Source organism: Pholcus phalangioides, unplaced genomic scaffold (genome assembly GCF_987345545.1).
Source record: "Pholcus phalangioides strain wild (caught in Gottingen) unplaced genomic scaffold, Ppha-v1.0 ptg000172l_1, whole genome shotgun sequence".
NCBI lineage: Eukaryota > Metazoa > Arthropoda > Arachnida > Araneae > Pholcidae > Pholcus > Pholcus phalangioides.
Window position 1 is genome coordinate 8,270,925 of NW_028301637.1, and position 16,220 is coordinate 8,287,144.

Here is a 16,220-nt window from a genome sequence, read left to right on the forward strand (position 1 = left end):
AAAGTCCACGGGTTCAAATGCAGGCATACAGCATCAGAAACAAGTACCTACAGAGCCTGTGGCGACCACCGATATAGATGGTGCCTTCATTTCCCACCCAACTCCACTGGTTGGAAATTGCCGTACGGCGATATATATATGACCAGAGTTGGTGTGCGATAAAGTAGTAGATAAAATGAGGTGTTTTTTCCACTTCCTATATACATAACAAGGAGATAAGATACAGCACGTGGTCTTCTTATCTATGGGAGGGGGAGTCACCGACATGCCCCGTTTATAAACACCTATGAGGGTGAAAATATTTAAATGAAAATGGTAAAAAAATGGTTCCTTCTTTACACGTTAAAATACGGTACGTAAAAAATGACTACCGTATATATACTCGTTTTGTGTGTATAAGCCGAGTTGTTTTGTGGAAAAATTCGTTCCTCAAGTGTGGGGGGGAGGGGAATCGGTTTATACTCGGGTCAGTTTTTGATGAGAAAATATCGACCCCCGCAATCAGTAGTCATTTTTGTAGCAGTGTTCGAGAAACCGTCATTATTGGGGGTATGGGATATGTTCAAACCCCACTAAACTGATAATGTCAAAGCCGAGACAAAGAAATTGAAAACATTGGCTTTGATACCAGGGTGGCCTAACGTCGATTGTACAGCCTTTAGATGTGAGCATCAACAAGCCTCTCAAAGGCTATTTGAGGAATTTGTGGTTCGAATGGATGAGTTCCGATGATAAAGAAACTACAAAAACTGGTGCATTGAAGAAACCTGACATTGGCCCTATATACATATTTTTTTTTATTAGTGTGCCAATGGGCACATGAGGCGTGGAATTCTGTTTCCGCCGAAATTATCACCCGATCCTTCAAAAAGTGTTGCATCAGCAATGCGATGGACGGAACTGAAGGTGATATTCTCTTTGAAAGTGACAGTGACAATGACGATTTGATGGATTACGATGAGCTTGGAGACTCAGAAGAAACGGATTAAAAAGTTTCAATCATTTTCTATGGTAAATTTCCGTAAGATATTCATTTTGCATGAAAATTTAAGAATTTTTTTTTCTCTAAAATGCACGACTTTTTCGGGGCGGCTTATACACGGGTTTTCAATTTATTGTGGTTTTGGTGGTCCTTAAGTGGGGAGGGGGGGTCGGTTTATATACGTTATTTCATGTACAATCGGCCCCCCGTATTCGCGGGGGTTACGTTCCAGGGGTGACCGCGAATACGGGAAATCCGCGAATAACCGAAACCATAGTTTTTTTCTTGTATATCTCGTTTATTGAACAGCATGAGAAGAGCAGGGTAACGCAAGGGTATAAGGGAATGTAAAAGAGGGTGCAGAAATTGTTGGCGATGTTTTCTGAAAGAACATTGTGGTTTCTATTTGCAGTTTCTTCTTCATATCATCAAGTATGTTGGGGTATGATGACAAGGCTTCCTCTGCCAATTTTTCTACATGTGAAGAGCGTACCATAGAGGGATCTATGCCATGAAAACAATCTATTGCTGATTTGAGCGTGCGAAGCCCTTCCGCTATGTTACTCATGGTGAACTTGTCTTCTACTTTTTCAACTTGATCTTCTTCATCTGGTACCGCTTCAGTTTCAGGAGCAGTCAACTGCATTAATTGCTCTTCGATCAATACCTCTAAACTGCTATTAATTAGCTTTTCGACTTCTATATCTATATCATTGAACCATTCTCCACCCACTTGTTTCGCTAACGTGACAATGTCTCTTCAGTTGTCTCTGTAGAATTGGTTGTGTCCTTTAGCGCACATTGTGGCCAAAGGGGTTAATCCAACCCGAGGTGACCGTTTCTCTTTTGGGAGTTACCACGACTCTAGTGATGACAATAATGCCATTAGCGAGCCATTCTAAACATGCACAACTCAAGTTTTGCAAACAAAACACATCAATGATGATTTCTGAGTGTTGCAAAAAAAATTTCCATGAAGGAAAAAAACCCCTCGAATACGGAAACCGCGAATATGGGGGGGCCGACTGTATAAGTCTTAAAGATAGAGAAAGGAAAACATGCTTTTCGGGAATTTCTGTTGCCGTTATAGCGAATGTGTTCGGATTTCAATTCATACAGAACTAGCTCTCCATAAGCGAATATTTTTTGTGTCTTTAGCATCAGCTCTTTGACAATCACTCGTAATAGCGAGATTCTCGTTATAACGGACTTTTACTGTATCCAGTTCGTTCATTATAGAATTTCTACCTCAACAAAGTATCGTGTTACTCATTTGGAGAAAATCCAATTATTTGGTCGAAAGCGGAATCGTGGATAAAATATGAAATAAATCGAAAATCCCTTCACGATTAAGAAAACCCCTCATTAGTAGAATTTCTCAGAAATGCAAGAGAAATAAGAAATTGTTCAGAGTAATTGAAGGGATGGCAATGGCAAGAGGTTATCTTCGCCGCAACCCCCCCCCCCCCGTTGAATTTTGAAATCTCATTTAACTATTTCCAGAATATTTAACAGGAAATTCAAATTCAATTTCAGTTTAATTCTTATTATTCATATAATTCTATGATTCGGAGAAAACAAGCTTGAAGGTTGAAGCGGGCACAAGAATCCTCTTTCACACGAACTCTTAACGGGATTTTAATCACGTCTTTATTTCTCTGTCTAGTGATGTATGAATCCATATCATATAACATAGACTTATTATAGTTTGTCTTGTTGAATCTCTGCTTTTCCAGGAATCAGGAGCGCAATAGAGAGAAAGAGAGAGAGAGAGATTGGTTGCCAGGATACCATCAGCGCCACTCTTCTCTGCTCCAGTATCCCGCGGTAAACAGTGGGATGATGGGAAAAGGGATCGGGAGAGGTGGTTTGGAAGATTCTAGCAATCGGCACGCAGCAAAACAAAAGCACTCAGCAAACTGACCGAGAGCTCCTGGTAATCTCTTCATATTCCGCGTTTGTTTGGCCAATCAGAAGAGGACTCCGGAATCCCCAGTCAACCAATAAGTGATGTGGGATTCGCATTCCCAGGGTGACTATATGTGCACGTGATAAAGGAGCAATCAGCATTTATATTTAGCATCAAGGTATATCAGACTTTGGACGATTCATCATTATTACCCTCTGGCGAGTCGCCGAGACCTGTTGATTTCGCGAAGACACGCAAGTTACGTTTTCTATTAGAGACGGGACGCGACGAGACGTCACGACCTTCCGAGATCGTAAGTTCGGATGTTTGTTATTATTGATACGCAGTGAAACCTCACAACAACGACACTCGATATAACTACAAATCCCTCTAGATCGATATTTTTTCGGGACTTGTTTGAAAAATGTTCTATAGTCTAATGTTGAACTACTCTCGACACAGCGATAATTTCTCTACAGCGATATCTTTTCTTGGTCCACAAAGTATTGTTATATCGAGGTTTCACTGTACCCTACAATATGTAATTTTTCAATTAGCTGTCGGTACATTTAGTATTGATTATCTGTGAATTTCGTCCTGATGGACCAGTCGTTTGCAAGTAACTGTCATTAATCTCATTATAACCACGAGATAAAATCTAATAGTACAAAGTGATTATAATGAAAGTTCTCGTAATCTCTGTGAGTAGTTTTTCGTCAAAAAAAATTACTCATCCGAACACAGCAAAATATTTTAGGATATCTTAATGAGACCACAGGAGAGAGATTCACGCAAAAAAAAGTATATTTTTGACCACCAGGTGAATAACCGGCCCTGCTTTATTGAATTCTCATTTTTTACATGGTCCATATAGCGTATATACCAAGTTCAAAGGGAACATATCCACCAGAACGGACATTATATAGGTCTGAGTGGTTTCAGTTTGCTAACACTGCTCAGATCTATGCAGCACCCGTCAGCATACTGGTACTTGTGAAGCGCCCGTTCTGATGGAAGTATTCCATCGAAACTTGATATATATGGACCATGGAAAAAAAAAAAAGAAAATTCAATGAAAAAGCACCACTTATTCACCTGGTGGTTAAAAATTGAACTATTTTTATATTGTATAAATCTCTCTCCCATGGCCTCATTAAGATATCCTGGAAATTTGGCTTCATTCGAATGAGTATATATTGTGAGGAAAAACTACTCTCGAAGCACAGAAACTTCAATTATAATTACCCTGCAGATTTCTAACTATTGAAACGACTGATAATTTTTTGACACCCCCTGGTTCCTTTCATTCCGTAAAATTGGCAGGTTTAAATTTTAGCCGTGGCAGTTTATCAGAGAAAAAAAGTTTCTCTAGAATTGTCATTACCATGATATGACGCGGAAATTTGAATAAGTTTAACCCCCCCCCCCCACACGTGAATTCGGAAAAATGCGACAAAAATTGAAGTTTTTTTGTTTAATTTCAAGCACAAAATGGAAATTAAACAATTATACAGTCCAATCCCGTTTTAAGGAATACCGTTTTAGCGAAAATCTCGTTTTAACGAACACTTTTCTTATCCCAGAGATAAGTTCACATAGGAACAATGAAGAAAACAAGGAATTCCTTAATAACGAAATTTCGTTATAACGAAGCGATTTCTCCGGTCTCTTGAAGTTCGTTATAACGGGATTCGACTCTATATATATATATATATGAAAAAAAAAATTTTAAGAAAAAGGGGGAAAAAATTGAATTCTATATGGGAGTGAAATGCAGTGGGTCGTCATCAGGGGGAACCCCATGCATGGTTCAAAAAAGAGTAGGCGTTTCTGAAGGGTGGCTATGCCTAATTGCATTAAAAACGCCAATGCTTGTTCCCCGACGCCTGCCTTCTCAAAAAACGTGTTGGACGAAGAAAAAGACAATGGAAAAATGTTAAAAAAATGCAATATTTGAAAAATATACACACAGCTTCAGATTAAAAGCTCAAAGAAGCATGAAAAAAATATACAAAGTTACAGGAATACAATAATTACAGGGAATATTTTACAAAGATTATGAAAAAAAGTCAAAAATAAATTAAAAAGTCCAAAAAAAGTAGTCAAAAAATCACCGGACATACCTTACGAGTGGGGGAAGACCGTTTTTATTTGGAAGAGAAGTTTTAAAAAACGTCGACGTTTTAAACATTTTATAAAAAAACGACATTTTAAAAAACTTCTCTTCCAAATAAAAACGGTCTTCCCCCACTCGTAAGGTATGTCCGGTGATTTTTTGACTACTTTTTGGACATTTTAATTCATTTTAGGCTTTTTTCATAATCTTTGTGAAATATTCTTTGTAATTATTATATTCCAGTAACTCTGTATATATTTTTCTCATGCTTCTTTGAGCTTTCAATCTGAAGCTCTGTATAATATTGTATTTTTAACATTTTTTCCATTGTCTTTTTTTTTCGTCCAACATGTTTTTTGAGAAGGCAGGCGTCGGGGAACAAGGGTTGGCATTTTTAATGCAATTAGGCATAGCCACACTTCAGAAACGCCTACACTTTCTGAACCATGCATGGGGGTTCCCCCTGATAACGACCCACTGCATAGGTTCTATTATTTCACCCTCATAAAATTCATTTTTGTTTTCCTTTTTCTTATAACTATTCTATTTTTAGCATATACACATTTTTGAAAGAACAAATGAGCAGCACTAGCGCTTATGCCATTCAAAAAGATACTTTTTCGCTACCTCTTCATTTCTCTTGTAATTTATCCTACTTTATAAGTTATAGACAGTATAACCTCGATTATCTGAACACATCGGAAACAAAAGCTGTTCAGGAAAGTGAAAAGTTCGGAAAATCGATTTCGAAACTAATTCGATGAAACAAAGGAATAAATTGAATATAAGATGAATTCGTCAGACGAAAAAAAAATCTTCCCAAATTCACACGTTCGCTTGTCAATCGTTGATAACTTTGCTGAATCTAATGCTAAATGGTGACGGTAGCACAATTGCATCTGACTCCATATGAATGAGACGTAGTTATAGATACATTATCTTTAATTATGATGCTATATAGAAGATATTATTTACATGGTACATATATTAAGAGAGAGAGAAAGACGACTTTGGTGCATCTCGTGTGAGAGCTGGAGCTGAACTAATGTTCTCATACACATGGCCCTTCGGACCCTCCGGAGGGGCATCCGGCCACGTGATCATCTCGTGTTTCAGTACAGAATGTACTGAGATTCTTTCACGTGACCAGAGCGTGCTTGTTAAGAGAGAGCCAATGTACAAAGTAAAGTAATAATAATAATACATATAAGAATATACAGTATACTGAGGCTCTACAACTTCATACACTGTACACTGCCTCCCTACTTACATATCTATGATTGTAGGTACGGTATGTACAACTGTTTTAAGTGAATAAGTGTACAATATAGAGCGAAGCTATCGAGTTGAAAAAAAAGAGGATTCAAGTTCCAAGAAAATACCAACCGTTGAGCATCATTGACCATAGAAAACTGAAAATGAGTTAGGTTGAAAAGGTGTACGGTTGATCGAGTTGTTCGGAAAATTGATGTTCGGATAAACGATGTTCTACTGTATACATAAACTCAATTTTGTCTTCAAGGTGAAAAAATGAACCAATTTTTCTTGTCACAAAAAAAAGTCTAATCATAGAAAAATTGTTTTTTCAGATGTAAACCAGTGATTCTTAACCTTTTGCCCATCCCGCACCCCCAGAGTGCAATGCGACTTACCTTCCCGCAACCCCCCCCCCCCCCGGATAATGCGTTTTCTATCTGTTAGAAATTTTTTAATAAGTTACATTAATTATCCATTAATTGATCTCTATAAATTCCCTTACTTATTATTATGCCTCATGTATTTGCTGCTTATATGCTTATTATATATGTATGCCGTATATACAGTGTTATAATTAAAGTTTATTTGTACTCCGAGTAGTTCTTCTTCAAAAACTGCTTTTCCGAATACATCCAAATTCTTGGGATATCTTAATGAGACCATGGGAAGAGAGATTTGTGAAATAAATGAGTATTCGGATATGCAGGTTTTGAGGAAAAACTACTCAGAGTACGGGAACTTTAATTATAATCCCACCCTGTATTTCTTATTTACTTATTTTAATACTGTTTTCGGCTATGGTAAAGGTTTAATTTTAACTACTTTTTTTTAATGAACGTTAATTCAAAAACTAAACCAGACACATACTATTCGACTCTTGGGAGGGGCGACCGTTATTATCTCCCCTCCCCTGAATCCGCACCTGAGAGAAGACAGACATCTTCGGCTCTGAATGGAGTGGAGGCAGGCATTTTCAGCTGCGAATGAATACAATACAATACAATACAAATACAACGCCACAACAGGCAAATTGCCCAACGAGGTGGCTGACTTAAGAACATCATGGATCCCCGAGCCCCTACCTACTACTGCTACACCACACATGCACCCCCCCCCCCCGCGGAACCCCCCAACGAATCGGTACATGCGGGAATGTGCGTGTACGTGTAGTGCAACCTGACGTAAAGTTTGTTTCGGTGTAATGCTTGTTATGTGTAGTGCTGTCATCTGCCCCCAGTTTTTTTCTAACTATGAGTGAAGTGTTATGGTTGAATGATTTACCGTTGTAGGACTGTTGCTCTCTGTGGCGAGACTTTTTAACGGGGAGATCGGCTCGCATTTGCGCCTTGAAGTTGGGAACCACAGAAAACCAACTTCAGCCGACCACCACTGTGGGGTTCGAACCCGGATCCTCGCATCACGAGTCCGGCACTATAACCACTCGACCACCACAGCGGCAAAAAGTGAAGCGGAGGCAAACGTCTTCATCTCTTCAGCGGTGAATGGAGAGGAGACAGACATCTCTATCTATGAATGGAGTGGAGGCATGCATTTTCAGCTGCGAATGAAGACGAGGATGGTATCTTCAGCTGCGAATGAAGACGAGGATGGTATCTTCAGCTGGTGAATAAAGCAGAGGCAAACGTCTTCATCTCTTCAGCGGTGAATGGAGAGGAGACAGACATCTCTATCTATGAATGGAGTGGAGGCATGCATTTTCAGCTGCGAATGAAGACGAGGATGGTATCTTCAGCTGCGAATGAAGACGAGGATGGTATCTTCAGCTGGTGAATAAAGCAGAGGCAAACGTCTTCATCTCTTCAGCGGTGAATGGAGAGGAGACAGACATCTCTATCTATGAATGGAGTTGAGGCAGGTATCTTTAGCTGTGTATGAAGCCAAGGGAGATGTCTTCGGCTGCGAATGGAGCAAAAGCATGCATCTTCAAATTTTAATTTGACGAACTCAGACAGCTTTTCAGCTGTGAATGGAGTGGAGACAGGAATTTTCATCTGCGAATGAAGCCAAGGCTGACATCTTAAGCTTCTAATGGAGCGGAGGCAGACATCTTCAGCTTCGAATGGAGCAAAAGCAGGCACCTTAAATTTCAAATGGAACGAAGGCATTTTCAGCTTTTCAGCTGTGAATGGAGTAGAAGCAAGTATCTTCAGCTGTGAATGGAGTGGGGGGCAGACATCTTCAGCTGCGAATTGAGCGGAGGCAGACATATTCAGCTTTGGATGGAGTGGAGGTAGGAACCTTCAACTGTGAATGGAGCAAAAGCATGAACCTTGAATTTCAAATGGAACGGAGGCAGACATTTTCGGCTTTTCAGCTTTGGATGGAGTGGTGTTTAGGCATCTCCAACTGTGAATGAAGCAAAAGCATGCACCTTAAATTTCAAATGGAACGAAGGCAGACATTTTCGGCTTTTCAGCTGTGAATGGAGTAGAAGCAAGTATCTTCAGCTGTGAATGGAGTGGGGGGCAGACATCTTCAGCTGCGAATTGAGCGGAGGCAGACATATTCAGCTTTGGATGGAGTGGAGGTAGGCACCTTCAACTGTGAATGGAGCAAAAGCATGCACCTTGAATTTCAAATGGAACGGAGGCAGACATTTTCGGCTTTTCAGCTTTGGATGGAGTGGTGTTTAGGCATCTTCAACTGTGAATGGAGCAAAAGCATGCACCTTGAATTTAAAATGGAACGGAGGCAGACATTTTCGGCTTTTCAGCTGCGAATGGAGTAGAAGCAAGTATATTCAGCTGTGAATGGAGTGGGGGGGGGCAGACATCTTCAGCTGCGAATGGAGCGGAGACAGGTGAAGCCAGGCTGATTTGATTATTAATGGTATTGTTTTTTTTTCCCCAATCAAAACAGGAAACAAGTACGATTGCTAAACGAAAAGGGAACTTTTGCAACCAAAATTTAGCGGAACACATAGTTTTCTGCAAACGAAAACTATTATGAGATGTCAAAATGTCAGTATGATTCATATTTCTTGAAGAACAGAAAGAAATATTTTTATCATAATTTCAATTTTTCTGAATAATCTCTCTCTCTCTCTCTCAGTCAACGTGTAATTTTTTTTGCATCTCGCACCCCCAAAAATGTTCTCCCTCACCACCGCTTAAAAGCCACTGATGTAAACACATGCTATATTATAGACTTGTAAAATCAGAGGCCACAGCTGACAAATTTGCACAACAAGGTGGCGGGAAAAAAATAAGATAAAAGAAATAGGAAAAAAGATCAATTTAAAACCTTAATAATGGGAAAAAGCCCCATAAAAATATGGTTGTCATAACCTAAATCACAGTTTCTCAAACTTTTCGTCCCATCACCCATTTCTTCATAAATTTTTTCTTCACATCGCCCCCACCCAAAACCGACCCATAGAATCCTATACTGAACTCAAAGCTTCTATTGACACCAGGGGGCGATATTGCACATTTTGGGAAACATTGGTCTAAATACGGCAATCCAATAGCAATAAATCAGAAGAAAGAAACTAAATAAAACTGCGCAAAATATGGTTTTCATTCATTTCAGTGTAATAGTGATGGGAACCAAGAGACACCCAGGCTCTGTCAAACACAGTGATATACGCACACTGTCCCAGGGGGATTCGGGTGCCTCGGGGGAACCTAACAATTTTCTGAGCTTGAACAAGATACACATACATGGGCAGTTGCCATTATCCACATCGCCAGTAAACAAGGGTGAACTTTATAATCGAAAAATGGTGATAGAGGTAAATAAGTCAAAGTTATATAAATCACATAATCGCCATAATCGAGAACAGTTCTTGATAAAGTTTGATCAGCTTCTCTTCAGGGATTTTCACTGACAACTTTTCATTGATTGATGATAACTGAATCGATCTGCAGCTGGGTTTGTCCAATTGATATACCGCATAATTTGATTACGTTCAGAATAAATTTGTCAGACTCAACAATTGCTACCAACAATCACCTATTGGCTGTTTTTTTTTAAAGTTTTGCAAAAAAGAACTGTCATAAAACGTTCATAGTGTGTAATCCTGGGAGAAAATCTTAAATTTTACCTTTTGAAGCAATCAGAAGTGCTTTTCAATTCGATTAATAATATCAATTCAAAAATAATCGATTAATCTAAAGTTTGGCAGTATGTGAAAAAAAAAGGTAATGAAAGAGCGGACTTCATAACACAAAAGGCCACTCAAGGGAATCATAATCACAACATTGCCTTACTCCGTTTCAATTTTAAAAGGTATGGTTTGGAAATGAATCAACAGGAGGACTGGAATGACATTGATCGTGCAGGAAGGAAGATCTTCCACATCCCCGACCTAAAGTCAGCACAAAAATTCGTGAGTGGTCTAGGGCAGTGATTCTCAAACTTTTGTCACTTGCGGTTCCTTTACCCAATTCATGGAGTTCATCTGCGGCTCCCACAGATATTTTAGCAAAGAAAGAACTTATCTCAAAGCATAAATAGGTACACAAATCAATATCTCCAGCTCGTGGCGACGTCTCTGGCATATGTTCGCGACGCCCCTAGGATCTAAGATCAGATCCCCTCATGCTATTGTATGCTCATGTATGCTATTTAAATTGCAAATCCACAAACCAATTCCCTTTCCACGCATCAAATGAAGCAAATATAAAACATTGGCGGAACAATCCGCTTAGCAACACAAACCCAGCAAAAGGACTGTAGAAACTGATGCAGGGTTCTTGGGTTTCCTGGAAAAAAAATATAAGGAAGTTTTGAATATTTTTTCGAAGAAAATCTTAAGGATATACAAGGCCACGATCGTTTGCATGACTTTTGTGTGTCATGCAATGTTTATGAAATCCTCGATGTGCTATTTTGTTACCCTTCATGAAATTTTTCTTTTGAAATCGAGTTGGGTTGAAAGTCTTTCTCTCTCGAGTTCTTAACCGGGGTCGCCGCGTTGCAAAAGTTCGTATTGGTTTTCTATTTCGATTGAGGGAATAAAACACCATTTAATATCCAAAATATTTCTCGGTTTATTTACATATTGCCATGTTACAAATACAAATACAACGCCACAACAGGCAAAATGCCCAACGAGGTGGCTGATAAAAAGATGCCCATAAAAATATGGTTGCCATATATTTTAAAAATACAGCAACCCAATTAAAAATGCAATTAACAGAAATTGTAAACAATATATACACATGATAAAATATTATACAACGCCCATAAAGAATACTTATGGTTGTCTTATTCTAAGAATGGATAGCTTCTCGATTTACCCCAACATGTTTATCGTATTTCTTTTTAAACGTGCCAATTGTGTTACAATTTACTACCTCCGGGGGTAAGCTATTCCATTTATTAACAACCCTATTAGAGAAAAATTCCCTGCGACACCATAACCTCGCATTGTCCCTTACCAATCGATAATGGTGTCCCCTTGTAAAGCAGTCGATTGGCAGTGTACTAAAAGTTCATGGTCCATCTTATCCATCCCGTTGAAAATTTTGAACACTTCGATCATATCTCCTCAACACCTGCGTTCATCCAATGTAAACGTATTCGATAAATGAAGTCTCTCTTCATGTCCCTCTGTACGTATGGTCTCCAAAACCTTACAGCATACTCCAGTCCAGGACGAACTAAGCCTTGGAAAAGCTGAAGAATGACTTTAGGAGAACGCGAAGAGACCTTTTTGAAAATGAGACTAAGCATTCTATTCGCTAAACAATGTTCAGAAAACCTAAGCCATATCTCCTCGACACCTGCGTTCATCCAATGTAAACATATTCAAAAAATGAAGTTTCTATGTTATTAGCACACTGCGTTTAGATTCAGGGCCACAACTGGGGGGGGGGGGGGTGGGTGGGTCTGGTGCCTCGGGCGCTAGACCAGAAGGAGCGCCGATTTCCCTCTTTAACTGATTCTTCTATATGGCAAAGGGCACCACCAAAACTCCGGTTTGCCCTGGGTGATCTCTAAATGTGCCACGGATCGTTTAAGCGTTCTAGAATTGTGTTGAGGGTCACTTAAGTCATATTTGGATGTGATGAAAGATCAGTGATCTGAAAATGTGCTACGGGCCACTTAAATGCTCTGGAATTGTGCTACGGGTCATTTAAGCGATTTATAAATGTGCCGCTTATAGTTCATTTTTACAAAATTCGGTTTGAGGGGACAAGCCACATTAGATAACCTTCAGGGCCACATTTGGTCGGCGGGTCAGGGGTTTGCCGTATATAGCGTGAAGGGTGGGTCGCAATGAATTTCTTAAAGAGACATTTTGAGTTTTAACCCTTCAAATAGCATTGGAATTAACAGAAATTCATTATAATAACATAGAAAGCTATTTTCTTTCGAAATTTTAATTTTTTTGAAATTATTTTTTGCATTAATGGTGGTCGGCTGAAGTTGGTTTTCTGTGGTTCCCAACTTCAAGGCGCAAATGCGAGCCGATCTCCCCGTTAAAAAGTCTCGCCACAGAGAGCAATAGTCCTACAACGATAAATCATTCAATCATAACACTTCACTCATAGTTAGAAAAAATGGTGGCAGATGGCAGCACTACACATAACAAGCATTACAGAGAAACAGAGAAACAAAAAAAACTTCACGTCAGGTTTCACTACACGTACACGCACATTCCCGCATGTACCGATTCGTTGGGGGTTTCGCGGGGGGGGGGGGGGTTGCATGTGTGGTGTAGCAGTAGTAGGTAGGGCCTCCAAAAAATGGCTCGGGGATCCATGATGCCTTAAGTCAGCCACCTCGTTGGGCAATTTGCCTGTTGTGGCGTTGTATTTGTAAATGTATTAAAATGTTTTTTTTCGTCTGGGGGGGGGGGGCACACACGAACCCCTTATGCCCCTCCCCTCCCGCGAACGTTTCTGATCCCACCAATATGCGTTACGAGGTTGGGGGTAGTGATGACGAAATTTTGCTGTAAAGGGGGGAGGGGATCTAAAAATGCTGACGTAATACTTGAACGACCCTTTACAGGGCACCCTGTATATTGTTGTACTGGCTGAAATCAGTAAGTGAAGATCAAATTCATTGAAACAGTTTTTCAAAAACCAAATCAAATTTCGAAAAAAAAAAAACTAATTGTTTTTAGTTGAGTTTTTGAAATAATTAATTATTTAAAAAAAAAAAAAGAAGCGAAAATTAAATGTAAACAGTAGCCAAAAGAAGGGAATTAAATAATAAAGTATGAAAGAGTTCATAAAAATTAATTAATACAGAGGATAATTGATTAAGAGAAAAAAAATGACGAGTAGAAAATTCGATTATTTTCAATTCGATTAGCGTTCGTTGTGGTTTCGCATTTCGATTGAGAAAAAAAAACCATCATTAATTCCCAGAATACTTCGCGGTTTATTAATATTTGTGTATCGTGCTGTGCTTAGATTGATTTCATACGGTCGTAAGCCATGGGCGGAAATGTCCCCTCCCCCCAGCGTCAAAGGGGGGAGTCTGATCTGATGTGTGAATATGGCTATAGACATTATCGTGCCCCCAGACTTTCAAGTTTTTATCTCCGCCTATGTAAAGGTTTTTAACAGCTGGCTCGTGCCGAAGAATATATTTAGGAAAGAGATAAAACCCAACTTCCTTTGCGGAGAATCGAACCCGCGTCCTTTCACTTGGATCTTTCACCGCGATCTTTCCTTGCAGCTCGAGTGCAATGAACGGGACCGTATATGGACGGTCGGACCTACTACGAGCTCCAAGGGATGATTGAGATACTCGTTGGCTCCGTAGTCAAGTGCGTTCATCCATTCAAGTATTACATAAGCAGACTTTCAGCCATTTTTGACCCCCGCCCCCCTTGTCAGCAAAAATCAGCAAAACACTGACTCCCCTCCCCTTTCTGTCAGCAAAATTTCGTCAGCAGCTTCGAATATTTCATATCTTCAAAAAGGGGTGGTTGAAGACGTAAGCAACCTTCCAACACCCTTCCCCCCCCCTTGTCATCAAAAGTCAGCCTCGATGCTTATGTAATACTTGATTGACCCCAAAGTGAAATGACTTGGGCTCCGATCAAGCACCTCCTAGAGATAGAAGGCCTCTGCTGTGTTTGCCGTAAACGCCATTCAGACTGCCTAGCAAGTTTGTCACATTTTGAAACACAGCATCCTATTTCGTTTCTTCTTGTTGTGGCGAAGAATCTTCCTGATTGGCTCACAAATACAGCGTAGTGATTGGATATGGGTCATAGAAAAATCGCCAATTCTGAGCCCGATTTTTCTTTTCCTCACAACGATGATACTACTTCACCAAACACCAACTCTGGCCATATCGCAATTTACTGCCATTAGTGAGATGGGCCGGAAGCGAAGGCGCTGTATATCGGTGATCGCCTCGAGTTCGTTAGGGAAAATATCTTATCGATACTTTCCCTTATCGATACTTCCCGGGTTCGAACCCCGGGACCCTGACAACAACCTTCACGATGGTAGACGAGCATCTTTCCACCATGCCACTCGGGCACTACAACGATGATACTGGCACGAGCAGGAAATTTTTTTCTTTGAATATTCTGAGGGAAAATGGACTACTTACTGATGTCACAAGCAGACTGCGGAGGCCTTCTATCTCTAGGAGGTGCTGGTTCGATTCCCTGCAGAGACAGTTGGATTTTCTCTCTTTCCAAAAATATATCTTCGCCAGCTAGCTGTTAAAATCCTTTGTATGGATAGCGGAGAGTGACATCATCCTCGGATATCTCCGCCTATGCCGTTAGAATGGCTCAAGTCCGGAAACTTAACCAAGTGTCAAACAAATGTATATACATATATGTTATTGCCAAAGCTCGAAGTTGGCCACTTCGTGAAGTTACCAGCCCAGTAATCCCGGCCAATGTCCGAAACCCATACTTTGGCTGGTCACCTATATATTGATCCCTATGACTTGGGTCATCACCGCATTGGCGTGTTTTTATGTGATAATTATGTCTGTTTTTAAAATTAGACATAACAGTAATTAATATGGTTATGTCTAATTATAAAAACAGCCATAATTATCACACAAAAACACGCCAATGCGGCGATGATCCAAGTCATAGGGAACAATGTATAGGTGACCAGCTAAAGTATGAATTTCGGACATTGGCCAGGATAACTGGGCTGGTAACTTGTTATTTAATTGCATGATGATCATTTTATGGGCTGATTAAAGCGGAGCCAACACTTATTTAGAGCAGTGGTTCTCAACCTTTGGAAGCCCGCGGCCCGGTTTATTTCTTTTTTGTGAGTGGAAGACCCGGTTATGCACACGACTGAGATGCAACAAATGGAGCAAAATGAAACAGTGAATCACTCACACGGATCAGTTTGACTGATGTCAGGGTCCGCTACCAGGCGCGAGCCAGGCGGTTGAGAAACACTTATTTAAAGCAGGAATCTTCAACCCGTTGCACATAGATTACTCGATGCTCATGTCCGATTTCGTGCTCGCGAGCACTTGATCAACGTTACAATTGAACACCTAATTGCATTTAAGAACTGAAACCATCCTGATTTCATCCATTCATATGTCAAATTCGCCGTAAGGGTGCACTTCTTTTAATGATGGTTACTGGCTGTGCTCGCGACTAGTAAAAAATTGAAAGATTGCTTTCTTTAGATCAAGGGTGCACAAGGGTTTTTAGTTCGCAGGCCAGATATGCGGTACTTCAATCACTCTCGGGCCCAAAAACCTGAAAACAAAGGGTGACCATATGTCCTGTATTTTACGAGACATCTCCGAAGTTTTAAACTTCCGAGCAATTTTATAAAATGTCACGCGTTTCCCATTATTTCCAAAGAGGTTTTTTCAAATTTTTGAGATTATTTTCATAACTTAATGAGGATACAATTAGGGGTCATTCAAGTATTACGTCAGCATCGATGGGGGAAGGGGGGGGGGTTGGATGATGCTTACTTCATCAACCACCCTTTATGAAGATATGAAATATTCTTAATGGCATCTTA

The 16,220-nt window shown here is 40.0% G+C and overlaps 1 protein-coding gene across 1 annotated transcript in view; it reads left to right on the plus strand.

Moving 5' to 3' along the window:
* Positions 1-2,892: 2,892 nt before the first annotated feature.
* The window catches only part of LOC149063671 (maltase A2-like), a 46,114-nt gene continuing 32,786 nt past the window's right edge, over positions 2,893-16,220 (plus strand). Inside the window, exon 1 of the mRNA XM_089255826.1 lies at positions 2,893-3,204. The gene's annotated coding sequence lies outside the window, so the exon portion shown is untranslated. The remainder of the gene's footprint in view (positions 3,205-16,220) is intronic.